The sequence below is a fragment of the Taudactylus pleione genome, unplaced genomic scaffold, assembly GCF_031769625.1.
Source record: "Taudactylus pleione unplaced genomic scaffold, aTauple2 ptg001337l, whole genome shotgun sequence".
NCBI lineage: Eukaryota > Metazoa > Chordata > Amphibia > Anura > Myobatrachidae > Taudactylus > Taudactylus pleione.
The window spans coordinates 291,623-318,307 of record NW_028285737.1 but is presented as its reverse complement, the minus strand read 5'-3'; the positions used below and the strand labels follow the sequence as shown (position 1 = coordinate 318,307).

The 26,685-nt window shown below is 46.0% G+C and overlaps 1 protein-coding gene across 1 annotated transcript in view; it reads right to left on the bottom strand.

Annotated features, from left to right (window-relative positions):
• The window catches only part of LOC148443063 (uncharacterized), a 67,475-nt gene extending 52,162 nt beyond the window's left edge, over nt 1-15,313 (bottom strand). Inside the window, exon 1 of the mRNA XM_088463271.1 lies at nt 15,268-15,313. The gene's annotated coding sequence lies outside the window, so the exon portion shown is untranslated. The remainder of the gene's footprint in view (nt 1-15,267) is intronic.
• Between the last annotated feature and the right edge of the window lie 11,372 nt (nt 15,314-26,685).

Here is a 26,685-nt window from a genome sequence, read left to right as displayed (position 1 = left end):
AATAATAATAACAGGACACCACAGACTGCTCCTCCTGAATAATAATAATAACCAGATACCACAGACTGCTCCTCCTGTATAATAATAATAACAGGACACCACAGACTGCTCCTCCTGTATAATAATAGTAACAGGACACCACAGGCTGCTCCTCCTGTATAATAATAATAACAGGACACCACAGACTGCTCCCCCTGTATACTAATAATATTAATAATAATAAAAATAACAGGACACCACAGACTGCTCCTCCTGTATAATAATAACAAGATACCGCAGACTGCTCCTCCTGTATAATAATAATAACAGGACACCACAGACTGCTCCTCCAGTATAATAATAACCGGATACCACAGACTGCTCCTCCTGTATAATAATAATAACAGGACACCACAGACTGCTCCTCCTGTATAATAATAATAACAACCGGATACCACAGACTACTCCTCCTGTATAATAATAACAACAGGACACCACAGATTGCTCCCCCTGTATAATAATAATAACAGCACACCACAGGCTGCTCCTCCTGTATAATAATAACAGCACACCACATACTGCTCCACCTGTATACTAATAATAACCGGATACCAAAGACTGCTCCTCCTCTATAATAATAACAGGACACCACAGAATGCTCCTCCTGTACAATAATAATAATAACAGGACACCACAGGCTGCTCCTCCTGTATAATAATAATAACAGGATACCAAAGACTGCTCCTCCTGTATACTAATAATAACAGTATACCAAAGACTGCTCCTCCTGTATAATAATAACAGGACACCACAGGCTGCTCCTCCTGTATAATAATAACAGGACACCACAGACTGCTCCTCCTGTATAATAATAATAACAGGACACCTCAGACTGCTCCTCCTGTATAATAATAATAACAGGATACCACAGACTGCTCCTCCTGTATAATAATATTAACAGGACACCACAGACTGCTCCTCCTGTATAATAATAATAACCGGATACCAAAGACTGCTCCTCCTGTATAATAATAACAGGACACCACAGGCTGCTCCTCCTGTATAATAACAGGACACCACAGGCTGCTCCTCCTGTATAATAATAACAGGACACCACAGACTGCTCCTCCTGTATAATAATAATAACAGGACACCACAGACTGCTCCTCCTGTATAACAATATTAACAGGATACCACAGACTGCTCCTCCTGTATAATAATAATAACCGGATACCAAAGACTGCTCCTCCTGTATAATAATAACAGGACACCACAGACTGCTCCTCCTGTATAATAATAATAACCAAATACCACAGACTGCTCCTCCTGTATAATAATAACAGGACACCACAGACTGCTCCTCCTGTATACTAATAATAACAGGATACCAAAGACTGCTCCTCCTGTATACTAATAATAACAGGACACCACAGACTGCTCCTCCTGTATACTAACATTAACAGGACACCACAGACTGCTCCTCCTGTATACTAATAATAACAGGATACCAAAGACTGCTCCTCCTGTATACTAATAATAACAGGACACCACAGACTGCTCCCCCTGTATAATAATAATAATAATAACAGGACACCACAGGCTGCTCCTCCTGTATAATAACAACAGGACACCACAGACTGCTCCTCTTGTATAATAATAATAGGACACCACAGAATGCTCCTCCTGTATACTAATAATAACAGGACACCACAGAATGCTCCTCCTGTATACTAATAATAACAGGACACCACAGACTGCTCCTCCTGTATACTAATAATATGAGATATGGTAAGAACTTACCCTTGTTATCTCTATTTCTACGAAGTCCATAGGGTTCCACAGGATACCTTGGGGTATAGGTGTGACGTCAGTCGCAGGGCACCAAAGAGTTAGCTTTCAGCCTCCCAGGATGCACTAGGTCCTCCTCCTATACCCCGCCCCCGGGCCAAGGCACCTCAGTTAGTTACCAAGCCATAGGCCGGAGGAGGAGAAGGAAGAGAGAGAACAAAGATCTGGACACATACAAGAATCACATTCTCACCAGAGGGAGACGGAAAACCGGTGACCAGAGCAAAGCCCATCTGCAGCACAGGTGCGACAGGGCGGGAGTCCTGTGGAACCCTATGGACTTCGTAGAAATAGATATAACAAGGGTAAGTTCTTACCATATCTCATATTTTCTACTTCAGGGTCCATAGGGTATCCACAGGATACCTTGGGGATGTCCCAAAGCAGTATCCTTTAAGGGTGGGGACGTTCCTGTGCAGAAAGGAGAATCCGCCGCCCGAAGGAAGCATCCTGAGAGGCGAAGGTGTCAAACCTGTAATACCTCACGAAGGTATGGACAGAAGACCACGTAGCAGCCTTGCAGATCTGAACTGCCGAGGAACCACGTCGAGCTGCCCACGAAGGACCCACAGACCTAGTGGAATGAGCCTTCAGAGAAGGAGGGACCGGTAGGCCTTCATGAAGATAAGCTTCAGAAATAGCCATACGGATCCAGGCTGCCAAAGTTTGCTTTGAAGCAGGCCAACCCTTTTTACGGAAGCCAAAGAGGACAAACAAAGCGTCCGACTTCCTAAACGAAGAAGTGCGGTCAACATAAGTCCTTAAGGCCCGCACAACATCCAAAGAGGCCTCACCCACGGAAAGACCCGGTGAGTTAAAGGCCGGAACAACTATTTCCTCGTTAATATGAAACTGGGAAACAACTTTGGGAAGAAACTCGGGCCGAGTGCGGAGCACTGCCCTGTTCCCATAAAAAACCAAGAAAGGGGGTCTACAAGAAAGAGCCCCTAACTCAGAAACACGTCTGGCCGAAGCAATGGCCAGAAGGAAAACAGTCTTAGCTGTTAGCCATTTAAGATCCACTGAGCCCAGTGGTTCAAACGGCGGTCCTTGGAGAGCCCTCAGGACCACAGCCAAATCCCAAGGCGCCACAGGTGGAACAAAGGGCGGCTGAATGCGGAGAACACCCTGCATAAAGGTGCGCACATCCGGGATTGTAGCAATCCTACGGTGAAACCAGACAGATAGGGCCGAAACCTGTACCTTCAAAGAAGCAAGGCGAAGCCCATGATCTAGTCCCGCTTGCAGGAAGGCGAGAATCCGAGACAGACGAAACTCCCGCGGTGCATAACCTCTCGGTCGACACCACTGGAAGAACGTATGCCACACGCGATGGTATATCCTCGCGGAAGACGGTTTCCGAGCTCGCAACATGGTACGCACCACAGAGCTGGAAAACCCCCGGGACCTCAGCATGGCCGTCTCAACAGCCACGCCGTCAAAGACAGCCGAGTCAGGTCCGGGTGAAGGCAAGGACCCTGAGACAGAAGGTCCGGTCGTAGCGGCAACCGCAGAGGAATGTCCACGGACAGACCCTGAAGGTCTGAGAACCAGTGCCGTCTGGGCCACGCGGGAGCTATCAACAGGAGCGTCCCTCCTTCCTGTTTGAATTTCCGGATTACCCGTGGAAGAAGGGAGACCGGAGGGAACAGGTATGCGAACCGGAACGTCCACCGGACGGACAGAGCATCCACCAGAGACGCCCCTTCGTCTCTTGTGCGAGACCCGTACACCGGCAACTTGTTGTTGTGCCGGGACGCCATGAGGTCGATTTCTGGAAGACCCCACCTGTCCACCAGTAGTTGAAAAACGTCCGGGTGCAGGGACCATTCCCCCGGATGAACGTCCTGGCGACTTAGAAAGTCCGCCTCCCAATTGAGCACTCCCGGGATGAAGACCGCTGATATGGCCGGAAGATTGCGCTCCGCCCAAACCAGGATCCGAGAGACCTCTACGAGAGCCGCCCGACTGCGAGTTCCTCCTTGCCTGTTTATGTAGGCCACGGTGGTAGCGTTGTCCGACTGGACCTGCACCGGGCGACCCTGGAGAAACCGCTGTGCCTGCTGGAGAGCATTGAAGACCGCACGGAGTTCCAAGATATTTATTGGAAGCTCCGCTTCTGTCGGCGTCCACCTGCCCTGGAACAAGTGTGGACCCGAAACTGCTCCCCAGCCCCGAAGACTGGCGTCCGTTGTCAACAGGACCCAATTTGGAACCCAGAACGGACGTCCCTTGTTGAGGTGGGTCGTCTTTAACCACCACGTAAGGGACAGGCGAACCTCCTGGGTGAGCACAATCGTCTGGGACTTCAGAGACTGAGTCAGCCCGTTCCACTTGGACAGGATCAGGTGCTGCAGAGGTCTGGAGTGAAACTGGGCGTATTCCACCATGTCGAACACCGACACCATGGAGCCCAGTAACCTCATCGCCGAGTGTAAGGACACCCGGCGGCTGTGCAGACAACTGCGCACCCTTGACTGTAAAGCAGAGATCTTGTCCTCCGTCACGAAGATCCTTTGCTGTCCCGAGTCCAATAAGGCTCCAAGATGCAGAATCCTCCGAGACGGGATTAGAGTGGACTTCTGCCAGTTGATTAGCCAGCCGTGCCGTTGCAGCAGTGCAATGGTCAGGTCCAAGTGGCGTAACAGGAGCTCTGGAGATCCTGCCACCAATAACAGGTCGTCCAAATACGGCAACATGCGGACTCCCTGCAGCCGCAGAGAAGCCGCCATGACCGCCATCACCTTGGTGAAAACACGTGGTGCTGTTGCCAGGCCAAAAGGTAACGCCCGAAACTGGAAGTGGTCGCTGCTGATTGCAAACCTGAGGAACTGTTGATGGCGCCAAAGAATAGGGACATGCAGGTAAGCGTCCTGTATGTCCAATGACACCAAGTAGTCCCCAGGTTCCAGCGCCAGAATGATGGACCGTAGGGTCTCCATCCGAAACTTCGGGACCCGCAAAGACTTGTTGAGTGCTTTGAGGTTGAGAATCGGACGATATGACCCATTGGGTTTCTGTACCAAAAATAGATTTGAATAGAAACCCTGGCCCCTCTGGGAGAATGGAACCGCCACTATAACTCCAGCCTGGAGCATAGTGTGCAATACCTTCCGCAGCTCCGTAGCCTTGTTCCGGTCTGATGGAAGACCCGTGGTGAAGAAGCGAGCCGGGGGTCTGTGCCGGAAGGAGAGGGCGTATCCGTGGGAAACCACCTCCAGAACCCAAGTGTCTGTCGTAGTGGTCGACCAACACTGGGCGAACTGTAGCAGGCGGCCTCCCACCCTGGGATCCCCCAAAGGGAGGCCCGGACCGTCAGGCCGCAGGCTTGTCATCTGGCTTGGGGGCCGGACGTCTGGTACTCCATGCCTGCTTCCGGGGCTTGACCGATTTCTTAGGGCCAGCCTGTCGAGGAAACGACTGTGGTTTGGGCCTGCCCTGGGCCCTAGATGACCGAAAGGACGATGGTCCCGAACCAGAAGGAGCAGCGGCCGACGGGAGACAGGCAGATTTGGCTGCCGCCAGCGTGGCCACAATCTTATCCAGATCCGGACCGAAGAGAACTTCTCCGGTAAACGGCAATGCTTCCAGACCTTTCTTGGAATCTGCTTCCGCCTTCCAGGATCGCAGCCACAAGGTGCGACGAGCAGCTACCGCTGCTGAAGAAATTCTAGACACCAGAGTACTAATGTCTAGAGCCGCCTCGTTGATGTAGGTGGCCGAATCACGGAGATTGCCAATCAACTCCGCCTGATCGGCCGGACAGTCGGATTCAAAAGAAGCCTCTAATGAATCCGCCCAGCGCTCCATCGCTCTGGCAACCCAGCAAATGGCCATAGCCGGCCGTGCTGCCCCCCCTGCAAGGGAATAAGCGGACTTCAGGCAGATTTCTACCTTGCGGTCCGTAGCATCCTTAAGGGAGGACATGGATGGCATCGGCAATGTGGCACTACGGACAAGACGGGTCACGTGAGAATCCACCTGTGGAGGGGATTCCCACTTCGCAAAATAATTATCCGCGAACGGATAAGCCACCGCCAGGCGTCTCTGCGGCTGGTATCTTTTGCCAGGTTGTTTCCACGCCTCCTCTAAATGGTCCACCAACTGACCCGAAAGAGGAAAGACTGTGGCATCGCCCTTCACATCTTTGAAAAAGGCATACTTAGATTTAGCCGCTGGGGGAACTTCGTCCTCAATCACCAAGGCTGTGCGGACCGCCCTAATAAGTCCAGGAATATATACTTTGGACTTAGCATCAGCGTCCTTAGTATGGAGAGGTTCCTGATCGTAAGGATCTAGAATCTCCCCATCATCAGACGTCCCTTCGTCATCCTCATAAGGAGCGGACAGAGACGCCACCGGCCTTTTATGAGACCGCATCACAGACTCCCCTTGCAACACATCCGACAAGTGCTGTACAGAACTCGTCAGGGAGTTAACCCACGCTGGCTCCTGAGAACCCGGGAGCGGGGAAATAGGGAGACTGTGGGGTACCACCAATTGTCGTGGGAACCCCTGCATGGGTGACGACACCACAGACTGCTGGGACAAACCCATCGGAGTAAACGCGGGCTGCGGAGCTAACTGGCCCACTAAAGCTGTTAACGCCTGAGCGAAACAAGCCCAGGGCGGCTCCTGTACCGGTGCTGTAACCGTAATAGGCCGCGCCATGGACAAACACTGCCGGCAAAGGCCCTCCGCGCTACCCTCCCCCTCCGCTAACGGTACTTTGCACGTGGTACACTGTAGCCGGAGGGGAAAATCACTTTCAGACATGATGGCACCACGTATGTGACCTCTCTCACCAATTAAGTATTAAATAGGCGAGAGACCACCCTGCAGCACCGCACCGCAAGGGCTTTAGCAGAAAGAACAGGGACAGTAATAAAGCTGACAGTTTAGAGAAGAAAAGATTACAGGCAGCAGCGCTAGCACAGTCACATACAATGCAGAAAAATAACAATTCCTGCACTAACAGCGCTGATCACTCAACTACACAGACACAGGGCCTGGTAGGACACAGCGCTGCATACACAGACCTGACCACAGCGGAGGAGAGGTATGCGGGGGGACCCAGACCACGATGCTTCCGTCCAGCGCTTCCAGCAGCGTTCACCATGCGTTCTGGAGAAGATGGCCGCCGAGGAGCAGAGAGGAGGCTGGCCTGGGGGAGGAGCGCTGACACAGGACCAGTCGGCAGCATGCAGAGAGGGCTGTGTGCAGCGGGGGAGGCGCCGGCTGTGAGACAGGGAAGGCGCGCTCCCCTGGCATGCATTTAACCCCTGGGACGCCGCAGCGCTACCGCTCTGCTGCGGTCCGCTGTCCCAGGGGGTAGTGGAAGCGCAGGTTGGTCGCCTGGCTCCACGCTGCAGCCAGTCCCCAGGGAGCCCCCTGCCTGGGGACTTAGGACCATGTGATCAGCGGGGACCCACCGCGGGACCCCGCTGCTTACCTCTGTCCCCCTTGAATCCGGCCACGGTCCGGAGCATCTGGGGTCACCGCTAGCTGTGACCCCAGACGCCCACCAGCATCCCCGGATCAGTACCGGCGTTCTGGTACCGGCGGGGTGTAGGGAAGACAGCATGGACGTCAGGACTGACTGTCCATGCTGTTCATCCAGTTGTGCAGCCACAGCTGCATGAAGAATAAGCTTCAGGGGCTCTTCTAGCCCCCACTCCAACAGGTGCACCCGACTCCGGCCGGGCACCAAACTAAACTGAGGTGCCTTGGCCCGGGGGCGGGGTATAGGAGGGGGACCTAGTGCATCCTGGGAGGCTGAAAGCTTAACTCTTTGGTGCCCTGCGACTGACGTCACACCTATACCCCAAGGTATCCTGTGGATACCCTATGGACCCTGAAGTAGAAAATAACAATATACCGCAGACTGCTCCTCCTGTATAATAATAATAACAGGACACCACAGACTGCTCCCCCTGTATAATAATAGTAACAGGACACCACAGACTGCTCCTCCTGTATAATAATAGTAACAGGATACCACAGACTGCTCCTCCTGTATAATAATAATTACAGGACACCACAGACTGCTCTCCCTGTATAATAATAGTAACAGGACACCACAGACTGCTCCTCCTGTATAATAATAGTAACAGGACACCACAGACTGCTCTCCCTGTATAATAATAACAACAGGACACCACAGATTGCTCCTCCTGTATAACAATAATAACCGGACACCACATGCTGCTCCCCCTGTATAATAATATAATAGGACACCACAGGGTGCTCTCCCTGTATAATAATAATAACAGGACACCACAGCCTGCTCTTCCTGTATAATAATAACAGGACACCACAGGCTGCTCTTCCTGTATAATAATAGGCACACCACAGGCTGCTCCTCCTGTATACTAATAATAACAAGATACAACAGACTGCTCCATCTGTATAATAATAACAGGATACCACAGACTGCTCCTCCTGTATACTAATAATAACAAGACACCACAGACTGTTCCTCCTGTATACTAATAGTAACCGGATACCAAAGACTGCTCCCCCTGTATAATAATAATAAACCCAGGCCACCACAGGCTGCTCCCCCTGTATAATAATAATAACAGGACACCACAGACTGCTCCATCTGTATACTAATAACAGGACACCACAGACTGCTCCATCTGTATACTAATAATAACAGGACACCACAGACTGCTCCACTAGTATAATAATAATAACAGGACACCACAGACTGCTCCTCCTGTATAATAATAGTAACAGGACACCACAGGCTGCTCCTCCTGTATAATATTAATAATGACAGGACACCACACACTGCTGCTTCTGTATAATAATAATAAACGGATACCACAGACTGCTCCTCCTGTATAATAATAATAATAACAGGACAACAGAGACAGCTCCTCCTGTATAATAATAATAACAGGACACCACAGACTGCTCCTCGCGTATAATAATAATAACAGGACACCACAGGCTGCTCCCCCTGTATAATAATAACAGGACACCACAGACTACTCCTCCTGTATAATAATAATAACAGGACACTACAGGCTGCTCCTCCTGTATAATAACAATAACAGGATACCACAGACTGCTCCTCCTGCATAATAATAACAGGACATCACAGGCTGCTCTCCCTGTATAATAAGGATAACAAAAGGACACCATAGACTGCTCCTCCTGTATAATAATAATAATAAGAGGACACCAGAGACTGCTCCTCCTCTATAATAATAACAGGACACCACAGGCTACTCTTCCAATATAATAATAATAACAGGACACCACAGACTGCTCCTCCTGTATAATAATAATAACAGGACACCACAGACTGCTCCTCCTGTATAATAATAACAACAGGACACCACAGGCTGCTCCCCCTGTATAATAATAACAGGACACCACAGACTACTCCTCCTGTATAATAATAACAGGACACTACATGCTGCTCCTCCTGTATAACAATAATAACAACAGGATACCACAGACTTCTCCTCCTGTATAATAATAACAGGACACCACAGACTGCTCCTCCTGTATAATAACAGGACACCACAGACTGCTCCTCCTGTATAATAATAACAAGATACAACAGACTGCTCCATCTGTATAATAAACCCAGGACTCCACAGGCTGCTCCCCTGTATAATAATAACAGGACACCACAGGCTGCTCCCCCTGTATAATAATAATAACAGGACACCACAGACTGCTCCCCCTGTATAATAATAATAACAGGACACCACAGACTGCTCCTCCTGTATAATAATAATAACAGGACACCACAGACTGCTCCTCCTGTATAATAATAGTAACAGGACACCACAGACTGCTCCTCCTGTATAATAACAGTAACAGGACACCACTGACTGCTCTTCCTGTATAATAATAGTAACAGGACACCACAGACTGCTACCCCTGTATAATAATAATAACAGGACACCACAGACTGCTCCTCCTGTATAATAATAATAACAGGACACCACAGACTGCTCCTCCTGTATAATAATAGTAACAGGACACCAAGGACTGCTCCCCCTGTATAATAATAATAACAGGACACCACAGACTGCTCCTCTAGTATAATAATAATAACAGGACACCACAGACTGCTCCTCCTGTATAATAATAATAACCAGATACCACATACTGCTCCTCCTGTATAATACTAATATCAGGACACCACAGACTGCTCCATCTGTATACTAACAGGACACCACAGAATGCTCCCCCTGTATAATAATAATATTAATAATATTAATAATAATAATAATAATAATATTATTAATAATAATAACAACAGGACACCACATTCTGCTCATCCTGTATACTAATAATAACAGGACACCACAGACTGCTCCTCCTGTATACTAATAATAACAGGACACCACAGACAGCTCCTCCTGTATAATAATAATAACAGGACACCAGAGACTGCTCCTGCTGTATAATAATAACAGGACACCACAGACTGCTCCCCCTGTATAATAATAACAGGACACTACAGGCTTCTCCTCCTGTATACTAATAATAATAACAGGACACCACAGACTGTTCCTCCTGTATAATAATAACAGGACACCACAGGCTACTCCTCCTGTATAATAATAATAACAGGACACCACAGACTGCTCCTCCTGTATACTATTAATAATAGGACACCACAGGCTGCTCCTCCTGTATAATAATAATAACAGGACAACAGAGACAGCTCCTCCTGTATAATAATAATAACAGGACACCACAGACTGCTCCTCCTGTATAATAATAATAACAGGACACCACAGGCTGCACCCTCTGTATAATAATAACAGGACACCACAGACTATTCCTCCTGTATAATAAGAAAACCAGGACACCACAGGCTGCTACTCCTGTATAATAATAACAACAACAGGACACCACAGGCTGCTCCTCCTGTATAAAAATAAACACACCACAGACTGCTCCTACTGTATACTAATAATAACCGGATACCAAAGACTGCTCCTCCTGTATAATAATAATAACAGGACACCACAGACTGCTCCTCCTGTATAATAATAATAACAGGACACCACAGACTGCTCCTCCTGTATAATAATAATAACCAGATACCATAGACTGCTCCTCCTGTATAATAATAATAACAGGACACCACAGGCTGCTCCTCCTGTATGATAATAATAACAGGACAACAGAGACTGCTCCTCCTGTATAAAAATAACAGGACACCACAGACTGCTCCTCCTGTATAATAATAATAACAGGACACAACAGGCTGGTCCCCCTGTATAATAATAACAGGACACCACAGACTACTCCTCCTGTATAATAATAATAATAACAGGACACTACAGGCTGCTCCTCCTGTATACTAATAACAGGACACCACAGACTGCTGCTCCTGTATACTAACAATAACAGGACACCACAGACTGCTCCTCCTGTATACTAATAATAACAGGACACCAAAGACTGCTCCTCCTGTATACTAATAATAACAGGGCACCACAGACTGCTCCCTCTGTATAATAATAATAATAACAGGACACCACACGCTACTCCTCCTGTATACTAATAATAACAAGATACTGCAGACTGCTCCTCCTGTATAATAATAATAATCGGACACCTCAGACTGCTCCTCCTGTATACTAATATTAACAGCACACAACAGACTGCTCCTCCTGTATAATAATAACCGGATACCACAGACTGCTCCTCCTGTATACTAATAAAAACCGAATACCAAAGACTGCTCCTCCTGTATACTAATAATAACAGGACACCACAGACTACTCCCCCTGTATACTTATAATAACCGGACACCAAAGACTGCTCCTCCTGTATACTAATAATAACAGGATACAACAGACGGCTCCTCCTGTGTACGAAAATTAACAGGACACCACAGGCTGCTCCCCCTGTATAATAATAATAACAACAGGACACCACAGGCTGCTCCTCCTGTATAACAATAATAACCGGACACCACAGGGTGCTCCTCCTGTATACTAATAACAGGAAACAACAGGGTGCTCTCCCTGTATAATATTAATAACAGGACACCAAAGAATGCTCCTCCTGTATAATAATAATAACAGGACACCACAGACTGCTCCTCCTGTATACTAATAACAACCGGATACCACAGGCTGCTCCTCCTGTATAATAATAATAACAGGCTGCTCCCCCTGTATAATAATAATAATAACAGGACACCACAGGCTGCTCCTCCTGTATAATATTAATAATAACAGGATACCACAGACTGCTCCTCCTGTATAATAATAATAACAGGACACCACAGACTGCTCCCCCTGTATAATAATAACAGGACACCACAGACTGCTCCCCCTGTATAATAACAGGACACCACAGACTGCTCCTCCTGTATAATAAAAATAATAACAGGACACCACAGGCTGCTCTCCCTGTATAATAATAACAGGATACTATAGGCTGCTCCTCCTGTATACTAATAATAACAGGATACAATAGACGGCTCCTCCTGTGTACGAAAATTAACAGGACACCACAGGCTGCTCCCCCTGTATAATAATAACAACAGGATACCACAGACTGCTCCTCCTGTATAACAATAATAACTGGACACCACAGGGTGCTCCTCCTGTATACTAATAACAGGAAACAACAGGGTGCTCTCCCTGTATAATATTAATAACAGGACACCAAAGACTGCTCCTCCTGTATAATAATAACAGGACACCACAGACTGCTCCTCCTGTATAATAACAGGACACCACAGACTGTTCCTCCTGTATACTAATAATAACAGGACACCACAGACTGCTCCCTCTGTATAATAATAATAACCGGACACCAAAGACTGCTCCTCCTGTATACTAATAATAACAGGACACCACAGACTGCTCCCTCTGTATACTAATAATAACCGGACACCAAAGACTGCTCCTCCTGTATACTAATAATAACAGGACACCACAGGTTTCTCCCCATGTATAATAACAATAACAGGACACCACAGACTGCTCTTCCTGCATAATAATAAGACACCACAGGCTGCTCCCCCTGTACAATAATGATAACAAAAGGACACCACAGATAGCTCCTCCTCTATAATAATAATAAGAGGACACCAGAGACTGCTCCTGCTGTATAATAATAACAGGACACCACAGGCGGCTCCTCCTGTATAATATTAATAATAACAGGATACCACAGACTGCTCCCCCTGTATAATAATAATAACAGGATATCACAGGCTGCTCCCCCTGTATAATAATAGTAATAGGACACCACAGACTGCTCCCCCTGTATAATAATAATAACAGGACACCACAGACTGCTCCTCCTGTATACTAATAATAATAGGACGCCACAGGCTGCTCCTCCTGTATAATATTAATAATTACAGGACACCACAGACTGCTCCTTCTGTATAATAATAATAACCGGATAGCACAGACTGCTCCTCCTGTATAATAATAATAACAGGACACCAGAGACTGCTCCTCCTGTATAATAATAATAATAGGACACCACAGGCTGCTCCCCCTGAATAATAATAACAGGACACCACAGACTACTCCTCCTGTATAATAATAATAACAGGACACTACACGCTGCTCCTCCTGTATAACAATAATAACAACAGGATACCACAGACTTCTCCTCCTGTATAATAATAAGAGGACACCATAGGCTGCTCCTCCTGTATAATAATAATAGGATACCACAGACTGCTCCTCCTGTATACTAATAATAACCTGATACCACAGGCTGCTCCTCCTGTATAATAATAATAACCGGATAACACAGACTGCTCCTCCTGTATAATAATAATAACCGGATACCACAGACTGCTCCTCCTGTATAAAAATAATAACAGGACACCATAGACTGCTCCTCCTGTACTAATAACAGGACACCACAGGATGCTCCCCCTGAATATTAACAGGACACCACAGGCTGCTCCCCCTGTATAATAATAATAATAGGACACCACAGGCTGCTCCTCCTGTATAATAAAAAAATTACAGAACACCACAGGCTGCTCCCCCTGTACAATAAAAATAATAACAGGACACCACAGGCTGCTCCCCCTGCATAATCATAACAACAGGACACCACACACTGCTCCTCCAGTATAAAATTAATAACAGGACACCACAGGATGCTCCCCCTGAATATTAACAGGACACCACAGGCTGCTCCCCCTGTATAATAATAATAATAACAATAGGATACCACAGACTGCTCCTCCTGTATAATAATAGTAACATGACACCACAGACTGCTCCTCCTGTATAATAATAATAACTGGACACCATAGGCTGCTCCTCCTGTATAATAATAATAAAAGGACACCACAGACTGCTCCTCCTGAATACTAATAATAACAGGACACCACAGGCTGCTCCCCCTGTATAATAATAACAACAGGACACCACAGACTGCTCCTCCTGAATACTAATAACAACAGGACACCACAGGTTGCTCCTCCTGAATACTAATAATAACAGGACACCACAGGCTGCTCCTCCTGTATAATAATAATAATAACAGGACACCACAGGTTTCTCCCCCTGTATAATAATAACAGGACACCATAGGCTGCTCCTCCTGTATAATAATAATAACCAGAAACCACAGACGGCTCCTCCTGTATAGTAATAACATGACACCACAGACTGCTCCTCCTGTATAATAATAATAACAACCGGATATCACAGACTGCTCCTCCTGTATAATAATAATAACAGGATACCACAGACTGCTCCTCCTGTATAATAATAACAGGACACCACAGGCTGCTCCCCCTGTATACTAATAACAGGACACCACAGGCTGCTCCTCCTGTTTATTAACAGGACACCACAGACTGCTCCCCCTGTATAATAATAACAAGACACCACAGACTGCTCCTCCTGTATAATAATAATAACAGGACACCACAGACGGCTCCTCCTGTATAATAACAGGACACCACAGACTGCTCCCCCTGTATAATAATAACAGGACACCACAGACTGCTCCTCCTGTATAATAATAATAAAAGGACACCACAGACTGCTCCTCCTGTATAATAATAATAATAACAGGAAACCACAGGCTGCTCCCCCTGTATAATAATAACAGGACACCACAGACTGCTCCTCCTGTATAATAATAATAAAAGGACACCACAGACTGCTCCTCCTGTATAATAATAATAACAGGACACCACAGGCTGCTCCCCCTGTATAATAATAATAACAGGACATCACAGGCTGCTCCCCCTGTAAAATAATTATAACAGGACACCACAGACTGCTCACCCTGTATATTAACAGGACACCACAGGCTGCTCTCCCTGTATATTAACAGGACACCACAGGCTGCTCCCCCTGTATAATAATAATAACATGACACCACAGGCTGCTCCCCCTGTATAATAATAATAACATGACACCACAGGCTGCTCCCCCTGTATAAAAATAACATAATTACCAGCAGCCAGACTCTTGTGCGTGGAATGATGATCTCTCTGCGCTCCTCAGTGACCCGGAAGTTGAGATTGAGGAAAACAGAGTTCCGGTGTTTGGAACACAAAGGCCGGAAGTCTGGTGGAACGCACTGGACGTATGTCAGGTGGAACGCAATGTGGGGAAGTCAGATGACACGCACGGAAGTCAAGTGGAACGCATAGGCCGGAGTCTGCAGTGTGACATTTTCGGGCGGTTACTGGGATGGAATTACTTACATATAGAGAGCTAGGGAGCGATGATGACCAAACTTCTATAATAGAGACACACTAAATATACATATATGACACACACATGATACTGTACATGCTATATTCCTCCCTCACAGCCAGTACCCAGCTCCTATCTGTATACACTACACAGCCCTGGTGTGAGGTAGTTACATGTCTCCCTGTCACACCTTATACTGACCAGAGCTCAGTCACTGCCTGTATCTACCATGTGTCATCCACACAGTATAATATATTACTGGTGACAGATCATTGGTACCCGGACACGGGATCCTGCTCTCACTACCGCCTCATATATACCTCTACAGCTACTATATGTACCTCATATATATAACCCTACTACTATATGTACCTCCTATATATGTATATACCCCTACTGACCTATATGTACCACCTATATATATATATATATACCCCTACTGCTACTATATGTACCTCTATATATATAACCCTACTACTATATGTACCTCCTATATATGTATATACCCCTACAGCTGCTATATGTACCTCATATATATATATATATATATATATATATATAATATATGTACACCCCTGCTGCTACTATATCTGCCTCCTATATATATATATACCCCTGCTGCTACTATATGTACCTCATATATATATATATATATATCCCTACTGCTACTATATGTACCTCATATATATATATATATATATATTAGGGGTGAGCGGGTTCGGATTTCTGAAATCCGAACCCCCCCGAGCCCCCCCGATCCGAGTCCGATCCGAGTCAGGCTCGACTTTTCCCGCCTGACTCGGATTCTGAAATCGAGGCAAAACGTCATCTTCCCGCCTTCCGAGTCTCGCGGGTTTTGGATCCTATATAAGGTACCCGCGTTGGCGCCATTTTCTCACTCGGCTGTGGACAGTGAAGAGGGAGGGTGGGAGTTAGGGCTGTGTAGTGTAGTGTAGTGTAGTGCTGCTGTTGTCCACTACTTCAAAGTCCATAGGGGCTGGCTGTGTTGTGCTGTGCTGCTGTTGTTAATAGGGGCTGTGTCCACTACTTCAAAGTCCATAGGAGCTGGCTGGACTGTGTTGTGCAGTCAGTTCTCCATAGGGGCTGTGTCCACTCCAAAGTCCTGTGCAGTGGCCCAGTCCTAAAGAGGTGCTGTAGTGTTGTCCAGGGGGTGCTCTGTCCATCAGGGGTGCTCCCCCCAAGTGCTAAAAAAATAATATATTTTCTGTGTTTGTGAATTGTGTGCGCAGTAGCCGCACGTGCATCAACAAAGTAGTGCCAAGCGTGCGCCTGTGTCATAAGTAAAGGGCCGGCTGGCTTGACCGTTAAAGGGTGCTGTAACCCCCGAAAGTACACTCCAGTCCAAACCAAAAAAAAATTATTTTCTGTGTTTGTGAATTGTGTGCGCAGTAGCCGCACGTGCATCAACAAAGTAGTGCCAAGCGTGCGCCTGTGTCATAAGTAAAGGGCCGGCTGGCTTGACCGTTAAGGGTGCTGTAACCCCCGAAAGTACACTCCAGTCCAAACCAAAAAAAAAATTATTTTCTGTGTTTGTGAATTCTGTGCGCAGTAGCCGCACGTGCATCAACAAAGTAGTGCCAAGCGTGCGCCTGTGTCATAAGTAAAGGGCCGGCTGGCTTGACCGTTAAGGGTGCTGTAACCCCCGAAAGTACACTCCAGTCCAAACCAAAAAAAAAATTATTTTCTGTGTTTGTGAATTGTGTGCGCAGTAGCCGCACGTGCATCAACAAAGTAGTGCCAAGCGTGCGCCTGTGTCATAAGTAAAGGGCCGGCTGGCTTGACCGTTAAAGGGTGCTGTAACCCCCGAAAGTACACTCCAGTCCAAACCAAAAAAAAATTATTTTCTGTGTTTGTGAATTGTGTGCGCAGTAGCCGCACGTGCATCAACAAAGTAGTGCCAAGCGTGCGCCTGTGTCATAAGTAAAGGGCCGGCTGGCTTGACCGTTAAGGGTGCTGTAACCCCCGAAAGTACACTCCAGTCCAAACCAAAAAAAAAATTATTTTCTGTGTTTGTGAATTGTGTGCGCAGTAGCCGCACGTGCATCAACAAAGTAGTGCCAAGCGTGCGCCTGTGTCATAAGTAAAGGGCCGGCTGGCTTGACCGTTAAAGGGTGCTGTAACCCCCAAAGTACACTCCAGTCCAAACCAAAAAAAAATTATTTTCTGTGTTTGTGAATTGTGTGCGCAGTAGCCGCACGTGCATCAACAAAGTAGTGCCAAGCGTGCGCCTGTGTCATAAGTAAAGGGCCGGCTGGCTTGACCGTTAAAGGGTGCTGTAACCCCCGAAAGTACACTCCAGTCCAAACCAAAAAAAAATTATTTTCTGTGTTTGTGAATTGTGTGCGCAGTAGCCGCACGTGCATCAACAAAGTAGTGCCAAGCGTGCGCCTGTGTCATAAGTAAAGGGCCGGCTGGCTTGACTGTTAAAGGGTGCTGTAACCCCCAAAGTACACTCCAGTCCAAACCAAAAAAAAATTATTTTCTGTGTTTGTGAATTGTGTGCGCAGTAGCCGCACGTGCATCAACAAAGTAGTGCCAAGCGTGCGCCTGTGTCATAAGTAAAGGGCCGGCTGGCTTGACCGTTAAAGGGTGCTGTAACCCCCGAAAGTACACTCCAGTCCAAACCAAAAAAAAATTATTTTCTGTGTTTGTGAATTGTGTGCGCAGTAGCCGCACGTGCATCAACAAAGTAGTGCCAAGCGTGCGCCTGTGTCATAAGTAAAGGGCCGGCTGGCTTGACCGTTAAAGGGTGCTGTAACCCCCGAAAGTACACTCCAGTCCAAACCAAAAAAAAATTATTTTCTGTGTTTGTGAATTGTGTGCGCAGTAGCCGCACGTGCATCAACAAAGTAGTGCCAAGCGTGCGCCTGTGTCATAAGTAAAGGGCCGGCTGGCTTGACCGTTAAGGGTGCTGTAACCCCCGAAAGTACACTCCAGTCCAAACCAAAAAAAAATTATTTTCTGTGTTTGTGAATTGTGTGCGCAGTAGCCGCACGTGCATCAACAAAGTAGTGCCAAGAGTGCGCCTGTGTCATAAGTAAAGGGCCGGCTGGCTTGACCGTTAAAGGGTGCTGTAACCCCCGAAAGTACACTCCAGTCCAAACCAAAAAAAATTATTTTCTGTGTTTGTGAATTGTGTGCGCAGTAGCCGCACGTGCATCAACAAAGTAGTGCCAAGCGTGCGCCTGTGTCATAAGTAAAGGGCCGGCTGGCTTGACCGTTAAAGGGTGCTGTAACCCCCGAAAGTACACTCCAGTCCAAACCAAAAAAAAATTATTTTCTGTGTTTGTGAATTGTGTGCGCAGTAGCCGCACGTGCATCAACAAAGTAGTGCCAAGCGTGCGCCTGTGTCATAAGTAAAGGGCCGGCTGGCTTGACCGTTAAAGGGTGCTGTAACCCCCGAAAGTACACTCCAGTCCAAACCAAAAAAAAATTATTTTCTGTGTTTGTGAATTGTGTGCGCAGTAGCCGCACGTGCATCAACAAAGTAGTGCCAAGTGTGCGCCTGTGTCATAAGTAAAGGGCCGGCTGGCTTGACCGTTAAAGGGTGCTGTAACCCCCAAAGTACACTCCAGTCCAAACCAAAAAAAAAATTATTTTCTGTGTTTGTGAATTGTGTGCGCAGTAGCCGCACGTGCATCAACAAAGTAGTGCCAAGAGTGCGCCTGTGTCATAAGTAAAGGGCCGGCTGGCTTGACCGTTAAAGGGTGCTGTAACCCACAAAGTACACTCCAGTCCAAACCAAAAAAAAAATTATTTTCTGTGTTTAGCCGCACGTATATATCAAATCGATATAACATAAATGGAGGACCAAACTTTCTCCGATAAAAATAAATTAGAGAAAGATCAAGAACCACTTCCTCCTAGTGCTGAAGCTGCTGCCACTAGTCATGACATAGACGATAACATGCCATCAACGTCGTCTGCCAAGGCCGATGCCCAATGTCATAGTAGAGGGCACATACAATCCCAAATGGCAAAGTTCAGGAAAATGACCTTGAAAAAGACATTTAAATCAGCTGAAGAGAAACGTAAACTTGCCAATATGCCATTTACGACACGGAGTGGCAAGGAACGGCTAAGGTCGATCCCTAGTATGTTCATGACTAGTGGTTCAGCTTCACATGACGATGGAAGCCCTCCTCCCACTAAAAAAATTTAAGCTGGCAAAAGCACAGCGAAGAACTGTGCTTTCTAAGAAGATATCACAAATCCCCAAGGAGAGTCCAAGTGTGGTGGTGGTTGCGATGCCTGACCTTCCCAGCACTGGACGGGAAGAGGTGGCTCTTTCCACCATTTGCACGCCCCCTGCAAGTGCTGAAAGGAGCACCCACAGTCCACTTGCTGATATGCAAATTGAAGATGTCACTGTTGAAGTACAACAGGATGAGGATACTGGTGTAGCTGGCGCTGAGGAGGAAGTTGGCGAGGAGGATTCTGATGGTGATGTGGTTTGTTTAAATCAGGCTCCGGGGGAGACAGTTGTTGTCCGTGGGATGAAAAAGCCCATCACGGTCATGCCTGGGCAGAAGACCAAACATTCCACCTCTTTGGTCTGGCAATATTTCTATCCAAATCCGGACAACAACTGTCTTGCCATATGTACCATATGTAAAGGTGAAATAAGTAGGGGTAGGGACGTCAACCACCTAGGAACATCCTCCCTTATACGGCACCTGCAGCGCGTTCATAAAAAGTTACTGTCAAGTTCAGAAACTTTGGCTAAGACCGTAAGCAGTCCAGGGACACCTAAATCCCGTTGTCCTGTTGTATCCAAGCGCCTGCAAACCACACCGTCAACTCCCTCCTCGTCAATTTCCTCCTTAGTCAGGATCGGAAGTAGTCCTGCAGGCCATGTCACTGGCATGACTGACTCTCCTATCCGGGATTCCTCTGGAGGATCCTGCATTGCTACGCCTACTGCTGCCGCTGCTGCTGTTGCTGCTGCTGGGAGTCGTTCATCATCCCAGAGAGGAAGTAGGAACACCACTACTTTTACTAAACAATTGACCCTCCAACAGTCCTTAGCGAGGAGGATGAAGTACGACAGCAGTCATCCTGAAGCAAAACGTATAACTGAGGCCTTGACTGCTATGTTGGTGTTAGACGTGCGTCCGGTATCCGCCATTAGTGCAGTGGGATTTAGACAATTGATGGAGGTAGTGTGTCCCCGGTTCCAAATCCCGTCTAGATTCCACTTCACTAGGCAGGCGATACCGAGACTGTACAGAAACGTCAGAAAAAGTGTCCTCAGTGTCCTGAAAAATGCCGTTGTACACAATGTCCACTTAACCACGGACATGTGGACAAGTGGAACAGGGCAGACTAAGGACTATATGACTGTGACAGCCCACTGGGTAGATGTATCACCTTACGCAGCAACAGCAGCAGCGTCACCAGTAGCAGCATCTCAGAAACGCCAGCTCGTTACAAGGCAGGCTACGCTGTGTATCACCGGTTTCAGTAAGAGGCACACCGCCGACAACCTCTTAGAGAAACTGAGGGAAATCATCGCCCAGTGGCTTACCCCACTTAGACTCTCCTGGGGATTTGTGATATCTGACAACGCCACCAATATTGTGCGGGCATTACATCTGGGCAAATTCCAGCACGTCCCATGTTTTGCTCACACAATAAACTTGGTGGTGCAGAATTTTCTGAAAAGCGACAGGGGCGTGCAGGAGACGCTTTGGGTGGCCCGAAAAATTTCTGGCCACTTTCGCCATTCAGCGACTGCGTGCCGAAGACTGGAGCGCCAGCAAACACTCTTGAACCTGCCCCGCCATCACCTGAAGCAAGAGGTTGTGACGCGGTGGAACTCAACCCTCTATATGCTTCAGAGGATGGAGGAGCAGCAAAAGGCCATACAAGCCTATACATCCACCTATGACATAGGCAAAGGAGGGGGTATGCACCTGACTCAAGTGCAGTGGAGAATGATTTCCGTGTTGTGCAAGGTTCTCCAGCCCTTCGAACTTGCCACACGTGAAGTCAGTTCAGACACAGCCAGCTTGAGTCAGGTCATTCCCCTCATCAGGCTTTTGCAGAAGCAGCTGGAGAAAGTGAAGGAGGAGCTAAGACGGAGCGATTCCGCTCGGCATGTGGGACTTGTGGATGAAGCCCTTCATTCGCTTTGCCAGGATTCCAGGGTGGTCAATCTGTTGAAATCAGACCACTACATTTTGGCCACCGTGCTTGACCCTAGGTTTAAAGCCTATGTGGTGTCTCTCTTTCCGGCCGACACAAGCCTGCAGAGGTGCAAAGACCTGCTGGTGAACACACTGTCAGCTGAAGCGGAACGTGACACGTCAACGGCTCCTTCATTTTCTCCCGCAACTGGGGCTGCCAGGAAAAAACTTAGGTATCCTAAGCAACCCGCTGGCGGTGATGCAGGGCAGGCAGGACCAAGTTTGGACATCTGGTCCGGACTGAAGGACCTGGCAACAATTTCTGACATGTCTACTGTCACTGCATATGATACTGTCACCATTGACAGAATGGTGGAGGATTACATCGGTGACAGCATCCAAGTAGGCATGTCAGACAGTCCATACCTGTACTAGCAGGAAAAAGAGGCAATTTGGAGGCCCCTGTACAAGCTGGCTCTATTTTACCTGAGTTGCCCCCCCCTCCAGTGTGTACTCCGAAAGAGTGTTTAGTGCAGCCGGGAACCTTGTCAGCGAAAGGCGTAGGAGGTTGCTTCCACAGAATGTGGAGAAGATGATGTTCATCAAAATGAATTATCAGCTCTTCCAGGGAGACCAGCCTCCAGAAGGTACAGAGGGACCTGTGGTGGTGGATTCAAGTGGGGACGAGTTAATACTTTGTGAGGATGAGGATGTACACACTGAAGAGGGTGAGGAATCGGTGGATGAGGAGGATGAGGATGACATCTTGCCTCCGTAGAGCCAGTTTGTGCAGGGACACATTAATTGCCAGCTTGTTTTGTGGGGGCCCAAATGAACCAATCATTTCAGCCACAGTTGTGTGGCAGACCCTGGCGCTGAAATGATTGATTTGTTAAAGTGTGCATGTCCTGTTTATACAACATAAGGGTGGGTGGGAGGGCCCAAGGACAATTCCATCTTGCACTTCTTTTTTTTCTTTGCATTATGTACAGTTTGGGGCCTAGTTTTTCTAACTGCCATCCTGTCTGCCACTGCAGTGTCACTCCTAGATGGGTCACGTGTTTGTGCCGCCCACTCGTGTCGCTTAGCATAGTCATCCAGCTACCTCGGTGCAACCTTTTGGACATGAAAACACTATTGTGAGGTGTGAGGTGTTCAGAATAGACTGGAAATGAGTGGAAATTAAGGTTATTGAGGTTAATAATAGCATAGGAGCAGAGAAACCAACAAATTCTGTGATTTTAGCTGTTTTTATGCTTTTTTAAAAAAAAATACAGATCCAAAACCCAGAACCCAAAACACGGAAGGGTGGTTTTGGCAAAACCAATCCAGATCCAAAACACGAAGAAAGATCCAGATCCAAAACCAAAACACAAAACACGAAAAGTGGCCGGTGCACACCCCTAATATATATATATATGTACACCCCTGCTGCTACTATATCTGCCTCCTATATATATATATACCCCTGCTGCTACTATATGTACCTCATATATATATATACCCCTGCTGCTACTATATGTGCCTCATATATATATATATATATATAACAGTCCAAAGATCCGCCACTCAAGTCATAAAGATGTATACTTGCCGGGTGCCCTCCTCAGTCTTGCCACAAAATGAGGGAAGCTGTATATATCGTTCGAATGGCGGCACTTCGTAAGAAACAGCACACAAGTCAGTGCATAGTATAAACAACGTTTCAGCGCTTTATTTCGCGCTTTTGTCAAGCCAACACAACAGTATATATACCCTGCTGCTACTATATGTACCTCATATATATATATTGATAGCGCGAGGTGTTTTGGATATTATTTTTAAACCTTACTTATTATAAGAAGAAATGGAATAATTCACACCAATACCAACTGTAAAATAAATGACAATGTTTTACTTAATAATCAATATAAATTCTACATGTATTATGGTATTATTGTCAAAGCAGACTTACAACATGAAAATCATTAGTTCAACAGCAGTGACAAAATGATTATTGGCAATGCCTAGCATAGACTCCCAAGGTGACAATCAGCCATGTTTATACTTACAGCCCAGCGCCCCGCGACTCTCACGACCTACGATCTCTCCTGCTCAACCCGACTGACCCACCCCTCCCCTTTTTGATCAATCTTTTATACTTTTTCCTCTCTGTTACTGACATTCTAAAATGGCGAATATTAATTAATTAATTCAATATTCATGCGCACTAAACATTTCACTGATAATATGTTTCAATCATAACAAAACCCACAATCTCCTTTCTATGTTCTCAAAATACTGGTGACCGCATATAGGCCAAGGCTATCCTGATTAGCTCCCTCCTTCTTTATACGGATCTGGGACCTACTGTCTCCTAGTCTGTTCATATTCAACTAACCCTTTATTCTGTCTTGCTAGAGAATCACAGTTCTGATTTATACCTATTTCTGTAATAACACTTATACCTTTAGATTAAACAATAATAACTGTTGCCTCAGACACACACCTGCCTACTTTAGAGAGAGGGTAGACCTCATCTCTAGGCCTGAGGCCATTCCACACATGTCGGTCCTCCGCAACTTACAACTAATATATATATATCCTGAATCATTTCTATGTACTCTTAATTGCAATGAAAATAATAATGAAAGACATAAGCATGCATATATTTGTGAATTGCTGATGGAATATGTACTGTCACATATTCAGGCTTTATCAATATATATATATACCCCTGCTGCTACTATATGTACCTCCTATATATATCAACCCCTACTGCTACTATATGTACCTCATATATATACCCATACTGCTGCTATATGTACCACCTAATATATATACCCCTACTGCTACTATATGTACCACCTAATATATATATACCTATACTGCTACTATATGTACCACCTAATATATATATACCTATACTGTTACTTTATGTACCACCTAATATATATATATATATACATACACATATACTGCTACTATATGTACCTCCTACATACTGTATATACCTATACTGCTACTATATGTACCACCTAATATATATACCTTTACTACTACTATACGTACCACCTAATGTATATATATATATATATATATATATATATAAAGTCACTGGAGCCGGCACTCCACAGTACCAATCAATACTTGCCCAGGTGCCATCTTTGTTAGGAGAACCTGATGTATGAACGTGTAGAAAACAGCGGCACTCACAGGACTTTTATCAAGTCCTCACCGACTGAAACGTCGAATCCTATACACCTCTTTGTGTACCTGAGTCTCATTTTACTAAGTCCTGTGAGTGCCACTGTTTTCTACACGTATATATATATATTATATATATATATATATATATATACAGTCAGGTCCATAAATATTGGGACATTGACAACATTTTCATATTTTGACCTCTAGTCACCACCACAATGGCTTTGAAATGAAACAAACAAGATGTGCTTTAACTGCAGACTTTCAGATTTAATTTGAGGGTAATTACATCCAAATCAGGTGAACGGTGTAGGAATTACAACGGTTTCTATATGTGCCTCCCACTTTCTAAGGGGCCAAAAGTAATGGGACAAACTAAACAATTCTAAATCTAACTTTCACTTTTTAATACTTTGCTGCAAATCCTTTTCAGGCAATTACAGCCTGAAGTCTGGAACGCATAGACATCACCAGACGCTGGGTTTCATCCCTGGTGATGCTCTGCCAGGCCTCTACTGCAAATGTCTTCAGTTCCTGCTTGTTCTTGGGGCATTTTCCCTTCAGTTTTGTCTTCATCAAGTGAAATGTATGCTCAGTCGGATTCAGGTCAGGGGATTGACTTGGCCATTGCATAACATTCCACTTTTTAGCCTTAAAAAACTCTTTGGTTGCTTTTGCAGTATGCTTCGGGTCATTGTCCATCTGCACTGTGAAGCGCTGTCCAATGAGTTCTGAAGCATTTGACTGAATATGAGCATATAATATTGCCCAAAACACTTCAGAATTCATTCTGCTGCTTTTGTCAGCAGTCACATCATCACATCACAAGGGAACCAGTTCCAATTGCAGCCATACATGCCCACGCCATGACACTACCACCACCATGCTTCACTGATGAGGTGGTATGTTTTGGATCATGAGCAGTTCCTTTCCTTCTACATACTCTTCTCATCACTGTTGTATAAGTTGATCTTTGTCTCATCTGTCCATAGGATGTTGTTCCAGAACTGTAATGGCTTTTTTAGATGTTGTTTGGCAAACTCTAATCTGGTCTTTCTGTTTTTGTGGCTCACCAATGGTTTACATCTTGTGGTGAACCCTCTATATTCACTCTTGTGAAGTCTTCTCTTGCTTGTTAACTTTGACACATATACACCTAGCTCCTGGAGAGTGTTCTTGATTTGGCCAACTGTTGGGAAGGGGTTTTTCTTCACCAGGGAAATAATTCTTCTGTCATCCACCACAGTTGTCTTCCGGGTCTTTTGGTGTTGCTGAGCTCTCCGGTGCGTTCTTTCTTTTTAAGAATGTTCTAAACAGTTGATTTTGTCACACCTAATGTTTTTGCTATCTGATGGGTTTGTTTTGATTTTTCAGCCTAATGATGGCTTGCTTCACTGATAGTGACAGCTCTTTTGGATCTCAAATTGAGAGTCGACAGCAACTGATTCCAAATGCAAATTTCACACCTAGAATCAACTCCAGACCTTTTACCTGCTTAATTGATAATGAAATAACAAGGGAATAGCCCACACCTGTCCATGAAATAGCTTTTGAGTTGATAGTCCCATTACTTTTAGCCCCTTAAAAAGTGGGAGGCACATATAGAAACCGTTGTAATTCCTACACCGTTCACCTGATTTGGATGCAATTACCCTCAAATTAAATCTGAAAGTCTGCAGTTAAAGCACGTCTTGTTTGTTTCATTTCAAAGCCATTGTGGTGGTGAATAGAGGCCAAAATATGAAAATTCTGTCAATGTCCCAATATTTATGGACCTGACTGTATATACCTGTACTGCTACTATATGTACCACCTCATATATACCCCTACTGCTA